Source organism: Ambystoma mexicanum, chromosome 4p (assembly GCF_040938575.1).
Source record: "Ambystoma mexicanum isolate Mex_15411 chromosome 4p, UKY_AmexF1_1, whole genome shotgun sequence".
Classification (NCBI taxonomy): Eukaryota; Metazoa; Chordata; class Amphibia; order Caudata; family Ambystomatidae; genus Ambystoma; species Ambystoma mexicanum.
The window spans coordinates 394,169,171-394,189,332 of NC_090927.1; positions in this window are offsets into that span (position 1 = coordinate 394,169,171).

Consider the following 20,162-nt stretch of genomic DNA (forward strand, 5'->3'; position numbering starts at 1 on the left):
CCCTGCTCGCACGGAGCCAATCGCGTGTGGAACTTCCCGCACACCCCTGAAATACACGTACCCTGCTCGCACGGGGCCAATCGCATGTGGAACTTCCCGCGCACCCCTGAAATACACGTACCCTGATGGAATCGCGTGTGGAACTTCCCGCGCACCCCTGAAATACACGTATCCTGCTGAAATCACGTGTGGAACTTCCCGCGCACCCCTGAAATACACGTACCCTGCTGAAATCGCGTGTGGAACTTCCCGCACACCCCTGAAATACACGTACCCTGCTCACACGGGGCCAATCGCGTGTGGAACTTCCCGCGCACCCCTGAAATACACGTACCCTGCTCGCACGGGGCCAATCGCGTGTGGAACTTCCCGCGCACCCCTGAAATACACGTACCCTGATGGAATCGCGTGTGGAACTTCCTGCGCACCCCTGAAATACACATACCCTGCTGAAATCGCGTGTGGAACTTCCCGCGCACCCCTGAAATACACGTACCATGCTGAAATCGCGTGTGGAACTTCCAGCGCACCCCTGGAATACACGTACCCTTCTCGCACGGGGCCAATCGCGTGTGGAACTTCCCACGCACCCCTGAAATACACGTACCCTGCTCGCACGGGGCCAATCGCGTGTGGAACTTCCCGCGCACCCCTGAAATACACGTACCCTGCTGAAATCGCATGTGGGACTTCCCGCGCACCCCTGAAATACACGTACCCTGCTGGAATCGCGTGTGATACTTCCCGCGCACCCCTGAAATACACGTACCCTGCTGATTTTGCATGTGATACTTCCCGCGCACCCCTGATGCACATGTACACAGGACATTTGTGTGTGGAACTTCCCGCGAACCACTGAAATACACGTTCCCTGCTTGGCGTTTGCTGTTTGCCAGCCCTGTGAACTGGTCCAGGGTTAGCGCAGCCCTTTGCGATTATTTGGGGATTTTGAAGGCTTTTCCTTGCGCGAGGGCGTTCTTGGGGGCGTAACTGGCGCTGCTGCAGGGTCGCTACGCCACGCTGCGCCACGGCTGGTTTTGGATGCAAAAATCCATGAATACGCTGTGCGCGGAAATCGATTTTAGCGCACGCGGCTGGCGCAGACATTCGCACGGGCACGCTGTGCGCCAGTCGCGTGCGCCACTTTTGTGCGAATTTCTATGAATTACCCTGTGAGTTTTGCCAGCGCCCCCTTGCACACGATAGCTACTCACCCTATGTTTCTACTTCAAAACCAAAAGGGGCTTTTTCCTGTCAAATAAATAGAAATCAAACGTGCATGGGGCCGAAATAAAGATGTCCTTCTTTCTCCCACAGCGTCCCTTTGACCGTGCAGGGAGCACAAGCAAGTTACTATTACAGAACGAGGTCCCCCGGGTAGGGGTGTTGCTAGGTCTGGAAAAGATCCGGGGCTATGCTAATTTTGGGACTGTCAGGACTGGGGGCTACTTAGCCTTTTTGGTTGTAACCCCTGAGCTTCTTGGCTACAACCAAAAGACCGCGGCTATAGCCCCCTTAGCCTCCCCTAGCAACGCCTCTGCCCCCGAGTAGTCAGCACCACACTCGCATGCATGGGTCCTGTAACACCACACCAGGCATGGATCTGTAGCTTGTGGCTTCTACACTGTTGGGAAGCCAAGCTGCAAAGGTGTGAGGAACCCGCACTCGGCCGTATTTATTTAAAAAATGCAGCATTGTATATTTTTCTGGGCATCCATGATAAAGTAAACATTAGAAGTGGTATTACATGCTTAGATTGTCATTTTGGGGGCAGCCAGGCTAGGTATGTCTTACTGTGGCATGGTATTTGTTACTCTGAATCAAGGCTACAGTAAACATGATAAGTCTTATTTATTATGTGTCAGCCTACATTGCGCAGCCAGTTTTTACATGTTTTCTTACTGTGGCATTGCATTTTTAATAGCAAAGCAGTAAGATAGCTCAGTGCGTTTAGCTTTCGCTGCTGTGATCTTTGTGTGATCCTCAGGTCGCAGGTTCGAATCCCGGCAAGCTCAACTCGGCCTTTAATTTTTCCAAGGTCGCTAAATGAGTACTAAGTTCAGGTGGGGTGATAATTGTATGCACATATGTGCTATATATAGCATTTTGTTGAAAGCACAATATAAATAACAAATGATTATCATGAATTAAAGCATTCATGTTCCTGTGCACTTTTGGTGACTTGCATCTATTGGATATTTGGATGCTGTATTATCACAGCAAATGGCAAACACTCTATTTATCATATAATGACAATACCTGACATCCAGCTATAACCGGCATAATATGGAAGTAACTGGCCTTACAGGGGTGAAGTGGCATAACTTTGGCAGTGCCTCGGCCTATGTTGATTCCATCTCTATCATATCATGACCCCATCCATGGCATATGAAGGCAGCACTCTTGTTAAAATGTGGTTGGCATCTAAAATATTCCTGTCTTCTTTAGTACCTATTTGGTATTTTAAAAAAATGATGTTTATGTACTCTTTTTTTTATGCCCACAAGCCTCCTCCTATGAGGCCACCAGGGTTAAAGAGGAACTGATGCCATCCGGGTCAAATGTCATGTGATATCACCTCCTGTGATGTCACCAGGTGTGCAATGCCCCTTCTGCAACACCAGGGCATTTTGGTGAATCGACATCCCCGGTAGCAACTACACATTTCTTTACCTATGGTCCCCCTGACACTGCCTTTGCGACTCCTTGGTTGGAGATCACAGGGGCAGTGCAAGGGGTCAGACGGATAGGGCTGACGTACCTCTGAAACATGTAGGTGTATATGCAGCCATTTCCCAGGGCCAGATTTTGCAATGGCTTGCACACTTTTGAAGTGTACATAATACATTGCATAATTCTTCCCCCTATTACATGGTACCGGTTAGTGCAGGCTGGTTTGCTGTGCCCTTGCAATTCTTTTTCTGTCTCAATACTGCTAAATATGCTTGGATTTCATTGAGTAAATAAGGAAACAACTTTTTTAACTTGTCTGTGTATCTTTCTGGGGAGAAATCTGTCTTTCCAGTGATGTGCATGTCTCAATAGAAGTCAAGGGTGTGCGTGAAGTGAATGGAATGAAAACGTCTTAGGCAGTAATTGTACTGTTCTGATTAAAATCTGTGAGATTTGCAATTAACACTAGTTTAAGACTATGGAACACTCTGTACTTACAGCTGTGAGGTTTCTCAGAAAGTTGAATTTACATTTTGAACAGACGGTGGGAGAAGCAATCGGTCATTTTGTGGGTGATTTAAGGCAGCAATACACATAAGGGGCCACACTGTTCATGTACAGGAATCTTACTCTCGGGGACATAATTTTAATTCTACTAACAGAGGAATCTCCAAGTGTTCTGACATTTCTGTTGTTTTTTGTTCTTTGCATTTCTAGTACGTGCTGTTCTGACCTTATGCTGTGGGTTTTTTCCCACAGTGCCCGAATGGGGGGGAAAGGTAGGAACTTGATGAACTATGAACATCTGCCAAGTTGAGATCTCTGACTGTACTCTTACCCTTGAATATTGATTTTTTTTTTATGTATGCATGTTCCAGAAAAGTGACTGAATGCCAGTCAAGGGAGCCTGTGTGTGGTGGCCTTCACAGCCCATTCACTGTTGTATCCGGACCCCTCAAGGTAAGAGATCTGTGGCCTGGTGCAAGGATGTGTCAGGTCAAATGTGGTTGCACGTGTCATATGATGGCACCACATCTGCATATGTGCCAGAATCTAGCATATGATACCTGTACCTGAACTATGACCCACCATGTTGCATTTAGTGTATCATGGGCACGTGTCTTTGCTCTTAGCGCGTGATGCAGAACATGGGTAGGCAAGGGTGCATTTAACATGTGAAGGGTGTATCTGACATATTATTATTAACCTGATATAAGGGATCATTTACTTAACATATGAGATTGAATTTAACATGTCACAACAATGCATGGACATTTGAGGTAGCACTTTTCGCATGATGGCAATACATGGCTATCAAAAGCTATGTCTAGCATATATATGGTGGCTGTGCCTGTCATATGATGCCATACCGGGTATTACCTGGACTTATGGGGCTCCACATAGAACTTAACGGCAAAACCTGGCAACACGGATGCCTCCACTTCTTTAGCCACTGGACATTTGATACTGCATTGAGTATATGCTGATTATTCCTGACAGCATAGGCTATAACTGGCCTACACTGGTAGAAACTGGTCACGAGGGGCAGGCATGATAAGGAAGTAGAGCCTTTGGCCTATAATGCCTCTGGTGAGTGCGCCCATGGAATATCATGACTACGCTCGTGACATATCAAAGCAGAACCTTAGGTAGCTTAGTGTTGATAACATATCTGCACTTTTTCTGCTTCATTCTCTAAGTTATACAATAGCAGTGTTTTCCATGAATGAATGCACTTTCATTGATGTCATCAGGGTAAGAGGTCATGTGAAGTCAATTCATGTGTTTGGCATTCTGTCGTGTGATGTCACTTCCTTGCCCCTCTGGAAGTTTGGTGCGTCAACGGCCATTCTCCAATTGAGAGCGTGCGAAGATTACCCAGAACAAGTCCTGGTCTATGACTAGAAGGCATATATGCAAGATACATCAAGTCCTGTTTTTTGGAGCTTTAATCATTTGATAGGAAACTGAGGGGAGAACCTACTGGAACTAAACTTCAGTGGGCCTCATTACGAGTTTGGAGGTAGCCATGCAGTTTTTAGATGCATGGTTAACCCCAAACTCGGGTCCGGGTCCGGCAAAACGGGATTTACTGGGGCATTCCGACCTTGGAGGGCCCGGTAATTCCCTTTCACGGGACCTGGACCCGGTACGTCCCCATTCCCATTGAGCCCCCATAGGGCTCAATGGGAATGGGGAGGATGCTAACAACGGGCCCGTTAATGACGGGCCCGTTGTTAGCATCCTGAACTGCTAGCGGGTCCCGCTCTGCACGTCTGGTCTGGCCAGGCGTACAGAGCGGGACCCGCTGCCAAACTCGTAATGTGGCGGCCCAGTATGAACGGTGCTGGTCCCTTACTGGCACCGTTCATACCGTGGCCGCCATGGTCGTAATGAGGCCCAATGTCTCTCTCACAAGAATTCTGCACTATAATGAAGGGAAATGGAATGAGCTTATCCCAGAGGCCACATGTGAGGGCAGTATTGCAGAAATGCTGCACTGGTGCAAGAGCAATGAGCACTAGGGCAAGCACTAGAAGATTGTAAGATATCCCAAATTCACGTCACTACAATTCAGAGAGAAGGGCACAGTGTCCAAAAGATTATAGTCTTAGCTAAGAACTGTCTTTGTGAAATCTGTGTCTTTGCAAGCAATGCATTGGTTCGTTTTCTAGCCATTAACTCACTACAAAGTCAATGAATGACAAAAACATATCAATTACAGATATGTTACCAAATATAATCACCATTACAAGGCTAAAAAAGAGCTACACAAAATGTAAGCAAATGTAATGTTTCAGCTAGTGATGGGTCTCCTGACCTCACTTGCTGCTGCAGGGGAGCAGCCTGGGGAGTTTTATATGAAAGAACGCAAATCAGAAGCAACTCGGCTCTTAATGAAGATCAGGCAAACAAAGCACTTACAAAGTGCATAGGGAGTGTGGTGGCCATGCCACCCAGCACTCACTTGCAAATGATCTGTTTTTATTTATTTATTTATTGTGCATTTGTAATGCGCCTATATATCACATGGTGTTTCATGGCGCATCAAGACAAAGAAGGGTGGGGGTACATGGAAAAAGAAAACAAAACAGAAACATTCCTATGATGTCTTGAGACTTTTGGAACGTGAAAGTGCTTTAACATGAATGAGGGGGGAGCAGGTAAGGGAGGGACATGGAGAAGAACAAAAACGCTCCCGCTAGGCAATGTGATATTCGGATCGTGCAAGTGCTATAACATGAATGCGGGAGGGTGGGGGGGCAGGCAAGTAAGACGAGAAAAAATGGGATAACATCAGATGGTACATGTAGGCATGAAACTGACATGAATAGCAGGGGCAGGAGAGGAAAAAAAAAAAACGTTCCTACTAGGCAATGAGACATGCGGATCTTGCAAGTGTTCTGACATGAATGCAGGTGGTGGGCAGGCATTACACGATAGAAGAACATTAGGTGAAACAGGTAGGTATGAAAACAATTTGAGGAGCAGTAAGGTGGAAAACAGAGGGAGAGACAGGGACAACTAAGTGGTTGCAGGTCAGTGCAATATAATACAATGATGCGAATCAGAGACCCTATCAGTAATTACAGGCAGGAGACGAGAATGCAGTTAAAAGGTTGAATACAGAACAAACGGTAGATACACTTGGTGAATACAGAGGCAGCACTAGGCATAACGTGAGTCAAAGAATGTAAATGCACATACGTATGAAGGCCAGTTCAAAGAAAGCGATTGCAGAATTTGATAAGAGTACATGATGGCCAGATGAGATGAGATGTTCACTAAGAAGATTACACAAATGTAACGGACAGAATTCTCCTCAAAACAGCATCACTTACGTCCAAATGCCTGAACAACTTAGCACCTCTTTACCTAGTGGATAAAATTACCAGGAGAACAGCCACCCGCCCCACGAGAACTGCCAATTCATTTATGCTGGAGATTCCCAGTTTCAAACTCTCGACAGCGGGAGGAACCAGTTTCCCTGTTAAAGCTGCACAATATTGGAACAAACTACCCCTTGACCTCCGACTAGAACAACCTTAACCTAAAGATATGTCTAAAGATTTAGACATAAAATACTCAACTGGCTACACACAAATGACACCTAACTGACGATTTACACCTCTACCTCTCAGGCCCCTACATGACCCTCGCTTCTCCTAAATTACACTGTACTTGGTTAACCGTGCATGCATGGCTATCTGCTCTGTCATATGTGTATGTACCATGGATATACATGTACGCAGACTTGTAATGTAGTATATACATATGTGCATATGTATGTGTGCATACACTGATACTCATGTTAATGCCTCCTTGATTTACCAAGGCCTTTGCTATGAATTTGATGTATCTTGTATCCTGTTCCCATTGCAATCTCCTACTCTATGTACTGCTACCTTGTACTGTAACTAAGTCATAAGATTTCTTGTTCTGTTGCGCCCGTCTACCTAAGGGTTTGGTGTTCATTACCAGATAAATAAACAAACAAACAAACCTCCCCACCCCCAGTCTTGTCCAGGCTTTTTCCCTGACCATTTCCAGAAGTTTCATCCATTTCCCCCTGATCAATGTTTTTTGTCGTCCATCCACGAATTGCTGAAATACAATATGCAACAAAAGAAGTGTCATATGATCCACCTGTGCTAAATTCAAATACTAATTGTCAGACCCTGTCAGTCCCTCTTCAAGTGGATCACTGGTATTATTCAAATGGAGAAAGACCTGGTCAAAAGATTAAGACATGCAGTACAGGAAGTATATGACGGAAACTACTCCACATCATTCTAGATACTGTTCCTTGGCTGGTACATACGGTACACAGATTAACACCTCTGAGTCATATTTCTTCATGGCAAACCCTGCTGGAATACAGAAACACAGTGACGCACAAATGTTCAGTTATGCCATAGTTTTTATCTAAAAAAAATAGTTTTTTTTTTGTAAATTCAAAGAGACATAGTTGTGCTAGTTGCACTATAGGCAGTTTTAGCAATCAATAGCAGTCCATAATCATAGAGTTGAACCCTATTTCCATTGTGTGCAAACCATGCAAATGGCCGTGTTAATATCCGAAAGTCAGACTTGAAGATTGAAGGGCACAAACACGCTCTCGGGTTTCCGTAGATGAGAGTCTTAAATTATATATGTTTGAGAAGCAAACATAATCTTTAATTGATGTTTCCATTTATTTAACACCTGCATATTGCCAAACCGAAAATTCACTTGTTCCTGTCTTGAAATCTGTTGGTTACATAATGTACAAAACACATTATTATTCAGCAGACTGATTACTCTGTGGAACAATTTGCTGTTCATTTTGAAAATTATTTGTTCATGTTCAATAGGAAAGTAAATTGCACACAGATATACTGTAACAACAGGAATGCAGGCAAGCACTGTGGGTAACTGCATCTATGTTTATTTAATGGCCATGTTGCATATTAACAGAGTTTACAAATTGGTAGGCTAAACTATTGGTTATACTATTGTTAAGTTTAAAATGATGTATTGTTCTCAGTTAGGGTTTTATGTGTTCAAGTGCAAAATAAGGTTTAGGATTCTGAATGCATTTAAGTATAGATTGTTCAAGTGTCAATTCGATTTAATGGCCAGTGGGATACAGCAGAGTGAGGTGAGTGCAGACATTCATGCATATACATGTACAGAGCCAGACAGTCAGACTACAATGCAGGCACCCTTCCCTGGCTGGCCTGGCCTCACAGTCTTGACATGTGCTTGTTACAGATCAGTTGTAGCTTAATGGTGTAAGCTACCAGCCAACATACCAACTCAGGTATGGTTTATACTTCCAGATTATCCAGGCACCAAGTGATAGTTTATCATAACTATCACGGTTTTAGATCAGAGTAGTAGAGTGAAAGCAACCTCTGCACTGCAGTGACTTTGTTGTCACAGCAGAAGCCACACCCAGCACATGAAACCTCTGAATCTGCTCTGTGCCACTGGAGCACAGGAACTGCAGATCAGGTTGATGACGCAGCAGGGTACAAGTGTACAGTGTGATTTTGGCATGAGGATTTCTGAAAGGGGGTACATTTAATGAAATGCATTAGAAAAGCGTTTTCATTGTGTACTTCAAGATAAGTAATAACATGCAGTTTATTGTTCATATGTGTTAAACTTCAGCAGTGCACACATTAAACATTCACTCATGAACAGTTCCTTGGCAATTCATCTCTGTAAAGTACCAGAGAAAAGTATTAACAAACAAGGAATTTGAAAGCTTTGCAGGCTCAAGCAGCTGCATTGTGACATCAGAACTGAAGAGTACAAACTGATTACAAAGCAGTTGTGATGTCTGAATTAGCCTGTCAGAAGAACATGATGCGCAGGCTCTTACACAAATATTGCAGGCTGCTATGTAGTTTATGTTTATCACAGAGGAGGAAGTGACTGTTTGCAAACCTGTCCTCAGGTTATTTGGACGAGGAAGATAGGTAATTTAATTAATGCATTGGTTAGCTAACAAGAGATCAAGATTAGTTGTGTGCACAACTGTTTCCGATGACAATACAAATAAAAGGAAACATATTTTTAAAAGTAGTTAAGTAATGTAGTTATCATCACTTCTTAGATCCACAAACGTTATTTTAATGGTACAAATGGTTTTGGTGTAGAGAAAAATGTTTGTTAATTTGCCTGTAAATTATCGGAATACAGTAACAAGGGGTTCTCTACATCTTTTCTTTGATCTAACCAGTCGAAATGGGGACCCCTGAAGCCATATCACTTTCTGGCAGTTCTTTCTGACTTCAATAGCCATTTCTGTCTATATCAGGAGTGAAAATGGACCAGTGGCATAGCACAACATTTGTGGGCCCCTCTGTGAGCCATGCTGAGGACCATACCAGCTCGGCAACGAATCACGGGTCACGGCACACTCTGGACTGGCCTAAACTACATGCTTGCACAATACACCCAATCATACTGCTACAGGGGTACGCTGCACACTGTGCTAGGAGAAAGAAATTAATGTGTTTTAATGCAATACAGAAAAGTTTAAAACATGTTTTTTTAAAAATGGCATGGCACAAGGAAACCATGCCGAACTGGCTGCACAATATAGACCAGTCTGGATATGTAATAAATATATTACAGTTAAACATGCCATTCCACATTAATGCATACCTAGACTGGCAGCATCAGAATGCCAGTCTAGCCAGGTAATTACACTGCTTTATCGGAGATGCCCAGTTAAAAAAAAAAGTCCAGGCAAAGTAAGACATGGCTAGATTGACTGCACCAACATGCCTATCAAGCCACTAATATCACATATTATGCCTACTTTGCCTGGACATGGATGGCCATTATGATTTAGCGCACAACCATCGCCCCACCCCAATCCACCTACACATCCCCTCACTCTTGCACCACCTACCAAAACTTCCAAAATCAGCTCCTAGGCTCAGACTTACCTCCACGCCCCTCATCCTCATCCAAGTGCTTACGTATGAGGCACCTTGCCTAATAGGCACTGGGACAAGGAAGAGTGGGTCTTGGAGCAATGAAGAGTATGGGTAACTAAGCCAGGCATTACCTCCATGTCCCTCTACCTTGTCCCAGTACTTGTGAATGAGGCAGCGTGCCTCATACACAAGTACTGGGACGAGGAAGAGTATGGATAGGAGTAATGAAAATTACTGATAAGTAATCAACCTGGAAATATAATCCAGAGAGGAGAATTTGCAATAAATGTGCTGGCAAAGTGTAAAAGCGGACCACCTTTTAAACTTTTAAACCCAACAAATGATTATGAAATATTCCAAAGAAAACAAACTCCAAACAGGAGACGTGTACTTTAATGACACTTTAATGTGGTCTTGTGGATAAGCGTCTGCATTACCAACATGCCAACCTGAGGTAAAATATTAGTAGCCAAGCTCTTGAGCAAGCACTTGAGCAAGCAAAGTTTTTTAATGCTGGCCTCAAAAATACCTAACAGGTGTTGTCTCTGCCTTTTAAAAAGGTGGGCGGATGCTGTCCACACACATGTATACTCAGCGTGTGCCCTGAAAATCAGCATAGGGCCATAACCAAAGAAATCATCCCCCAGTCTCCAAGACTGTAACCTCTCCCGCCACATCCTGGGCAAATATTCATGACTCACTTGCCTCCTCATCCTTTCCTTTCCACTTTCACCCCCACGTTTGTCTTTCAACAATATGTTTTATAAAGATAACTTGAAAAGTGCACAGACCATAGTAAAGTACTCACACAAATATATAAATCCTTCTAGAAATATTCTAGGTAAAAGGTTTACAATTGATTGTGGCATTATTCCCCCCACTTTGAATGCAAGACTACCGTTACCAAAATGCTATTCAGCAGGCCGGAAGAGTACTGATGCAAACGTTGCTCATACAAAACCTCAGTGATGTCCCACTGCCAAACACCTAGCACAAACCTTAAGAGCAAAAAAACAACCCACCATTGCCTGCAATTAGCCCGCAGTGTTCAGTGGGAGAGTTCACAATCCTCTGCTCCCTTCCTGCCCCACACACATACCTGGTGACTTTTGGTCTGTAGTGTGTTTTGTAGCAGCTGAGAGAAAGCACAACTGGAAACAAAGCAAAATCATTATTATCGAAAATTGACTGTGAAATTACCAAACTTAAAGAACAATTTAGTTCTCTTCTGACAAAAGAAGTTTGATTCCTACCAAAAAGACATTGAACTGTGGAAAATTAAAAAATTCAGAAGAGATACTCTAGACTATTCGAAAGAAGAATATTACCAGTAAACAAGGCCATATAGAGGACCTCAACAAGATAGGATCCCAAGACCTAACACCATAGGGAGTGACCTTCTCAAGTGATGCATCAAACAGTGCGATAGAACAAACTACGACACTGACAACAACCACAGTAAGGTCGATACCAACTGACACATTAGAGAGTACACAACAAGGCCCACTCCCTTCTAGAATTTAGCATCAACTTCAATTAATGACCTCCCTTTTTTAGGAGTAGGAAAATCAGGTGAGGACACAAGACAACTCAGAGCCAAAAAGAAGATTGTGGGTTCGTAGTAAACATCTCCAATCATGACATCACTAAACAATAAATTGACTTACTGAGTTTAGGACTCTCGTTTGTCCCTACCAACAATCCCACATTGTTCAAATAACACATTACCCTATCTAAACTGCCCAGAAAAATGTGTCTCAAACTATACTTCGACTCACTACCTAAAACCTAAAAGCACTTTCAATCCGAAAGTTCAAAATTCGGCCCTGGGGGGCGCTGTTGCGCACAGCTAAAATGGCCGCCTGATTCAAGAGCTCCATGGCCCGGGAACTTCAGCGCAACCAAAAACTTTACATCTGAGGTGTACTCTACCATGGCGCAGCAGATTCCTGTGTCTGAACCGCAGGACAACGACTTGCTACAATCAGTGGGCCCTAGGCCCGTGAACCAGCACTGATTTCAGGAGTCGTGTTGTGACCAGGGGAGGCTGTGGTAATGGGTTGCTGCTGTGTGCGCTGCCGCACCTCCCCAGTGAGACGTGGTTGTGCAGCAATGAGCGACCGTGGCTGGTCTTTGCAGCGGTGGCCCGGGTGGGGGGAGTATACCCTGCCCGGAGTGAGGAGTTTTGAAGTAACGCTATGTGCTGCTCTCCGGCCGAGGTCTCAAACCCATCGAGCGAGGCTGGTGTGCGGGACGTTCGGTGACTAAGCCAGAGGAGGGGTTTCACCTGGACTGACGACGACACTTGTGTTTGCCCTCTGGAGAGTCGATGGGCTACACGGGGTGGATAATCTACCCTGACCTATGAATTACTTTCTTGCTGGAATTTGTGCAATTGTATTCTCCTGGAACCCACAGACCTGCAGCTGTATATATGACCTATATTGTGCCCACCCAAGTGCACTGCCTGACTGAAACCATCGCAGCACCATTACTGCAGTTGATGCAGTGTGCTCTGCAGGATAACTGGAAAATGATTGGCGGTGCCCATAGCACTGTTAGTAAGGCTCATTGTCAGTAGTCCCCTGCAAGATAATATTTTCTGCTGAATACTGAGTAGAGACTGGATTCTCACTGCTCCTGAGGGTGATGCCCTGACATATTTTGTATCGGCATGCTGGTGAGCTTTTTCCACGCCTCCCCACACACAAGTGTTGGAAAGTCGTCGCTCGCTCTTTGGGTCAGCTGTAGTGCTCCTGAATCAGGCCACAATATGATGAAAGGAGCGAGTAGAAAGCAAAGTTCTACAAGTATGTTTACCAAAGCCACACCCAAGCATGCTGAGGAGACTGTGGGCCAAATGGGGGAGAAATGGCGCATGGTGGGCCCAGTAAGATGCACTATTTATTTTTATTTTTTTATTTTTTACATTTGTATAGCGCTGTACAGCCCTTGGGCATCGCATCGCTGCTACTTGTGTGAGGTTTAGTTACAGAAAAATATCATTTTACATATTTAGTGAAATATGTAGCATACAATTGAACATCATGGTTATGAGAAGAGAAGTGTTTTGACCGCCTTGCAGAATGCCATATGAGAGTTTTCTCCCTGCAGGGATGGTGGCAGAGCGTTCCAATGCATAGTAGCTAGAAATGGGAAGCTTGCACCTCCTGCTCGTGCTCTTTTAATTTTAGGCACTGATAGCATGTTTGTATATGGAATTCTTATTGGTCTGGTGGAGGAGATGAGTTGGATTATATCCGAGAGGTATGGAGGGGTGGTTCGGTGTATACACTTATGCGTGAGGACAAGGGCCTTGAAGGTGACTCTCTCTTTGACCGTGAGCCAGTAGGCCTGATTCCTGGTGGAAGTGATGTGTTCTCTTTTCTGGATGCCAATAGCTGCGCGCAGGGCATTGTTTTGGATGACTTGTAGTTTAGTCATGTTTTTTGTTGACATACCCAGGAAGAGGGCATTGCAGTAATCCAGTCTTGATCCTGTAATGGTTCTGGCAATGGTAATGCATTTAGCCTTGGAGATGAATGGTCTTACTGAGTTCAAGAGTTTGGCATGACATGTCGCTGAGGAGGTGATGGCGTTAACTTGCCTAGTCATTGATAGCTTGGAGTCTATGTATACTCCTAGTGTTTTAACTGAATCGGATACTGGGATACTGATGTGGACAATGATGAAGTGGCTGTACTGTGAGTCAAGATTCTTGAGTGTTTCAGGGGAGCCTACCAGGAGCAGCTCAGTCTTGTCCGAGTTCAAGCAGAGTCCATTAGCCGCCATCCATGCTTGTATGGTGGCGTAGATGTCCTCGAGAGTATGATGGAGTGTATGAGAGTGGGGTTCACAGCCATACACACTAAACTGGATGACACAAGTGGCACTATTAGTGCTATCAAGTCCTGAATGAAGAAAAACAGACCTTCTTATCATGGAGGTCAACAGCAAGAGGGTGGGAACAGCAGAAGATGAAATGGTGGCTTTGAGGGAATATGTCGACTCACTCACAAAGCAGGTACAGGCGGCAGGTAAGAAGGATGACGACCTGGGATTTCGATCGAGACGGAACAACCTGCGGATTGCAGGTGTACCAGAGGACAACTTCAATGGTCCCATTGAGGAATTTGTGGAGCAAACACTCCTGCCCCTACTTGATGCACCAAAGCTATCCCTGCAGTTCGCAATATAGAGAGCACACCATTCACTGGCCCCTAAGCCCAAACCTCGTACGCTACCGTGCCCCATAATAGCCCGTCTACTCAATTACCGATATAGGGATGCTATATTGTGTGGCGCCAGAGCCAAGAGCGAGCTGTTGCTGGGATCTAACAGAATATATCTATCCAGACTTCTCGGTCCCAGTCCAACAGGAGAGAAAGACCTTCATGGCTGTTAAAAAGCAACTGCATGACCATGGCCTAAAATGCGCTATGCTATACCACAAAACTGTGAATTGAATGCCATGACAAAGTGTATTTTTTCACCCTACCGGTGGAGGCTATGAAGTTTCTGGACAAGCACTCCACCCACTGAGACACATCGCCAAAACCCCTTGAACAGTGAGTTGTGAGAGCTGTTAGGTGCCCGTTGTTAGATAAGAATTGTGGCATTTAACGGAGATGCCTCGTGTTCCGGTTGCCAGATGAACTAAGCAATACCACTCTTATTAACATATATTTAATTACTGTACCAATCGGTTCCATAGGAGTTAATATTATTACACCCTGAAAAGTTTTCTAGAATGTTTGTGTTAAGGTCATGCTGAGGCCCGGGCTGTCACCTCTGCACAGCCCCCCATGCAAAGATGCACGTTCTGTTGGGTTTGGGGATATGGGGAATGCATTCCTCTGATTGGGAGGGTGATGGGTTAGAAGGTGGAGTTCGGGGGTTTAAGTTGCAAAATACGATTGATACTGTTGACATGTCAATGTTCTGGAAAAGCAGTCTGGCAGGGTATGCACTGCGGTCCTCTTTTCTGGTCCCGGCTAGATGGGTGATATGCCATGTAATTCAATGGGATGGGGGCGGATAAGATTTGGTGTATGAGCTGCAATGTGAGGGGACTGGGGAACCCAATTAAAATGAGGAAACTGCAACTCTATATAGAGGGATATAAAGCAAACATTTTATTTATCCAGGATTCACACACAATCAATGCTGGCTGCACTAGATTTGCCAAAAGTTGGGGGGGTGAAAGGCCAAAAGGAAATATTGAGGCTTAGTACCACCAAAATAAAATACGCCACTCATGAGTTCAGAGTTATAAGTATACTTTTTAATCAAAGTTAAGAACACAGATTACTTCAAGAGGAATATGTACAATCTAACAAAATCGTCCTACTTACATTAACAAAGATCATACTGTACAATAGTTACTTCCACTCTGATAATAAATACTACCTTCAAATCTCAGGTACATCGATGGGCTCAGCGATGGCAACCACCTACGTAAATCTGTTTATGTACGCCTTTGAAACAAAACATATTTTGGGACAGAAATAATGGCCAGATAAGCTAATAGTATGGAAGAGGTACAGAGATGATGGCCCTCATTCCGAGTTAGGACTACACCATGGAGTAAATAGCTCCATGGTTGGCAACCATGGAGCTATTTACTCCATGGAATACCGGCATGGTGAATGGAGTAATTACCGGTCCATTCCAAGGTTGGATGGACCGGTAATTCCCCATTCACCATAGCCCTTCCCCATCCCCATTTCTGCCCCCATAGGGCTCAATGGGAATGGGGAAGGAGGTAATTACGGCACCGTAAATTACGGTGCCGTAATTTACTCCAAGGTCACTTTGCGGGTCCCGTAATTTACTCCTGTTAAAAGCAGGAGGTAAAGAGGGACCCGCAAAGGGAACTCGGAATACGGAGGTAAGGGATTACCGCCATCGGTGCCCTTACAGGCGCCAGTAATCCCTTACCTCCAACCTCGGAATGACCCCCGATATCTTCGGAATCTAGATGGGTTAATGAATGGAACTTGAAACATTTCTAACATACCTAAATTCTTGTCACCCCAGAATAAAATTTACTCTAGAGTTGGATTTACTATTCATTTTCTAGATGTTGAAATTACCTTAGCTGGAAAAAGACTTATCACATCAGTATACTGTAATCCAATGGATGTTAATAATACATTACATTATGTCAGTTTCCACCCAACGCACCTCAAGGATAATCTACTTTTAATTCAGTGCATGTGAATCGGATGGATCGTATCTGATAACACAATACATGAGATTGTAGCCAATACCATTTTTTATTTATTTAATTTGTTTGTAATGCGCGTAGACAGGGGCCATGGGCATAATAGCGCAGGGAACTGGACATGAAAACAGAAACATAAAAGGACAATTTAAGGATCAGGCAGAGGGGTTCACTAAAGAGGACAGTTTTGAGATGTGTTTGAATTTTCCAAAGCTCGGGCAGGCTCTTAAGTCAGGGGGCTGGTCGTTCCACTGTCTAGGTGCTGTGTGCAGGAATGATCCATGAGACATTATGACCAGTTTAGCTCTGGGAATGAGCAGGAGGTGGGAGTTGTTAGACCGGAGGACTCTCCTTGCCGGTAACCATTCTTGTCTGTCTGTGAAGTAGCTGGGACATTTCCCATGGAGACATCTGTAGGTAATGCTGAGGGTCAGATAGGACACTCTCCTATCAACCAGAAGCCAGTGAAAGGCCCTCCTGGCATTAGAGATATGATCTGATCTCGTTATACCCTCTACCACTCTCACAGCATTATTTTGGATAACTCTAAGGTGAGCCGGCTCACCTTTGCAGGTTCCCTTGAGAAGGCTCACACAATAATAAATTTGGGCACCAATGATTGCCCTGGAAATTATTGCACAATTTGACCCACTGAGGACATTTCTGATTGGTGCTAACCGTTTTGGGTAGTAGGCTGAGCTGGCAACAAGGCTGTTAATGTGTTCATGGTCTGGGACTACGCCCAGAGTTTTGACTTTGCGGAGGGCCGTTATGGTGCAGCCTGAGAAGTTAAAAGCCTTGTATTTGTTCCTGAGTTTTCTTAACTCGGTGGCTGTGTCTGCAATCATCAGTTCTGTTTTTTGTGTGTTAAGTGCAAGACCATTGTCCACCATCCATGACCTGATCTGTTTATAGATGTTGTTAACCGTGAATATGTCTTTGGTATCGTCGCCAGAAAGGGAAATAGGACATTGAGGGTCATCTGCATAGTTTGCATACAGGGTTCCTTCTTCTTCCAGCCTTTCAAAAGGGGGATGGTATGGATGTTAGAAAGCATAGGAGAAATACCCAAGCCCTGTGGTAATCCGCATTAGACAGGGTAGGTTTTGGTCATGGCATCATTGTGGAAGACCTTCACCAGTCATCCTCATAAAAAAGAGTTGAACTAAGTGACTGCTTTGGGGGGAAAAGAAGACCGTGTCACAAAGCCTCTGCACCAGTATTTCATGGTCCACTACGTCAAAAACCAAGGACAGGTCGAGCAGCATCAACATCAAAGTGATGTAAAATATTAGAATTGGGGTCAAGAAGGGTGGATTCAGCGCTATGAGCCTTCTTAAAGCCAGACTATTTATGTCCCAGAAGGTTGTAAGATTCTACACATTCTTGAATCTGTAAATGTGCCACCTTGTCCTGAACCTTCAACAAGAACAGGATATTGGTAATGGGGCTATAGTTCTCTGGTAAAGCCGGGCCCAGAGATGGTTTCTTCAATAATGGTAAGAACCAGGCATGCTTAATAAGACTGGGAACATTGTTTTGTCGAAAAGAGCAGTGTATGAACTTAGCGATACGGGGTAGAAGTTTTACTGCAAAAGCTTTAATAACCACCGCAGAGCAGATACACCCTTTGCACGCAGCAGGTCTGAGGCTGGACAATATTTCTGAGATTTCCAATTCCGTTACTTCGTGGAAAGAAAAAGGCAAAAGCATGGGCGGAAGCAAGGTTTTATTAGCAGTAGCCCTAGTGAGGTCTGGGATGTTGCCTTTGACCCTTACCCTTTCTCAGATGTTATCAACTTTGCTAATCATGGCTTCCTGAATGGTGGTACACCATTTGGCGTCTTTGATGAATTTGGTGGAGACAGGGCATGGCGATTAGAGTTCTTTTAAAATATTGAACAATTCTCTGGTGATAGATGATGCCTTGTCAATTCTATTATCATATGACAATGTCTTTGCCTCACAAATGACTGTTAGTAGAGTTTGGCTGTGCTGGTGTATTTGTTCTTATTGTCTAGGAACTGGCATTTGTTCCAGAGCTGAAAAGCCCTTTTTTTTTGTCCTGAGTATTGGGAATTTTGGTGGAAAACCAGTCATTGGAGGGTGTCGTCTTCGTGAGGCATGTTTATTTCTGGAGCCAATTGGTTGACTGCTGTAGTGAGTATGGTCTGGTATGCTTCGGGCAGGTCATTTGGATGATTAGGATTAGGTGGGTTTTGAAGAGTAGGTGTGAAATATGGTTCCAGAGCAGCTGCAGATAGCTTAAGTAGGTTCCTATATTTACTCCAGCTTTGAGCTGTTCAAGGAAAGAGTTTATCCTGAGCGAATACTAGATAAGGCAATAGAGAGGCACAACATGCTTAATAGACAAATCCTATTGCAACCTAAAATAGCAAAGAGGAACCTCATTTCATACATAATATGATATAATCAAGACAAATGTTCCAAATAAATAGGATGCTAGAGAAGAAGTGACTAATCAATAGATTAGACCCACAACTTACAAAACCTTCCCCCGGAACCCCATGACAGCCTACAGAAAAGGCAGAAACCTAAGAGGCAATCTAGTTAAAGCTGAGAAGGCAAGACAGGACAAACACAATTGAGTAAACCGAAATGTGGCAGCACATTCCATGCCTCCACTGTAGCCACTGAAACGACATACACAAAGGTGACTACATCAGACACCCATGTACAGGACAAAACATTGCACTCATATGTGTTGCCACATGTGACTCAAAACATGTTATCTATGGTTTAATTTGCCCATGTGAAAAGTTTTACATGGGACAAACCATTAGAAAAATAAAATAAAGACTAGCTGAGCACATTTCAAACATTAGAAATAGATACCATAGGTCAGCTGTGGCCAGACACTTTTCCATTATGAGGCATTCTATAGCACAGCTAAGATATGTGGTCTTAGAAGTCATCCAAACCCCCACAAGAGGAGGTAATCCCAGCACCTTATTGGCTAAAAGAGAAATGTACTCATGACATTGTTTTGCAGAATGCAATGCAGAGATAATGACTAGAGCAAACATAGAATTGTTTGTATACTGTTTAATCAAAAAGATGAAGGAACACATATGCTCATTATATGCATTATATAGATACTATAATTAGGATACTATATAGAACATGCACAATGTCACTTATGTATAAATTGAACAAACCTCATGCGTCCAAACTAGTGGGACCTCGATGTAACATTGAATTTGGACACCATATTGATTAAATGTCATATTGACTTCTGATATACAAATCGAAATCTATACTAGACAGAGAAAACCTTGTGCACTGGAACACGGTCCAATGCAGAATCTGTGGTAGGCTAGGGGACCAGTATTCAAAAGAGTTTATTAACCAGCGATTCTGTAGAATACCCTTATGAACTTTAAGCGTGAGAGAAAGTCCTTGATTACATTTTGGTTACATCTGAATACACAGATCTTTAATCTGCGTGACTTACAACTGAATACATTGGCGCCTAAGTACTTTAAATAGACAAGCCTGAACACAGCCCATTAAATGTCATATATCCACATTGTTTTGAAGTTTTCCACAATTCGAGTTACTGGGGGTCATTACGAGTATGGCGGTAGCGGGTTAACGGCACCGGTAAGGATGCCGGTGCCGTTAACCCCCTACCACCGCATTCCGAGGACCCTTAGCGGATCCCACCAGGTGCGGCTGGTTTTACCAGCCGCCCTTAGTGGGACCCGTTGAGGGACCATGGAGCTAATAAAGGGCCTGCTATTTGTGGGCCCATTATTAGCTCCTTCCTCATTCCCATTGAGCCCTAGGGGGCTCAAATGGGAATG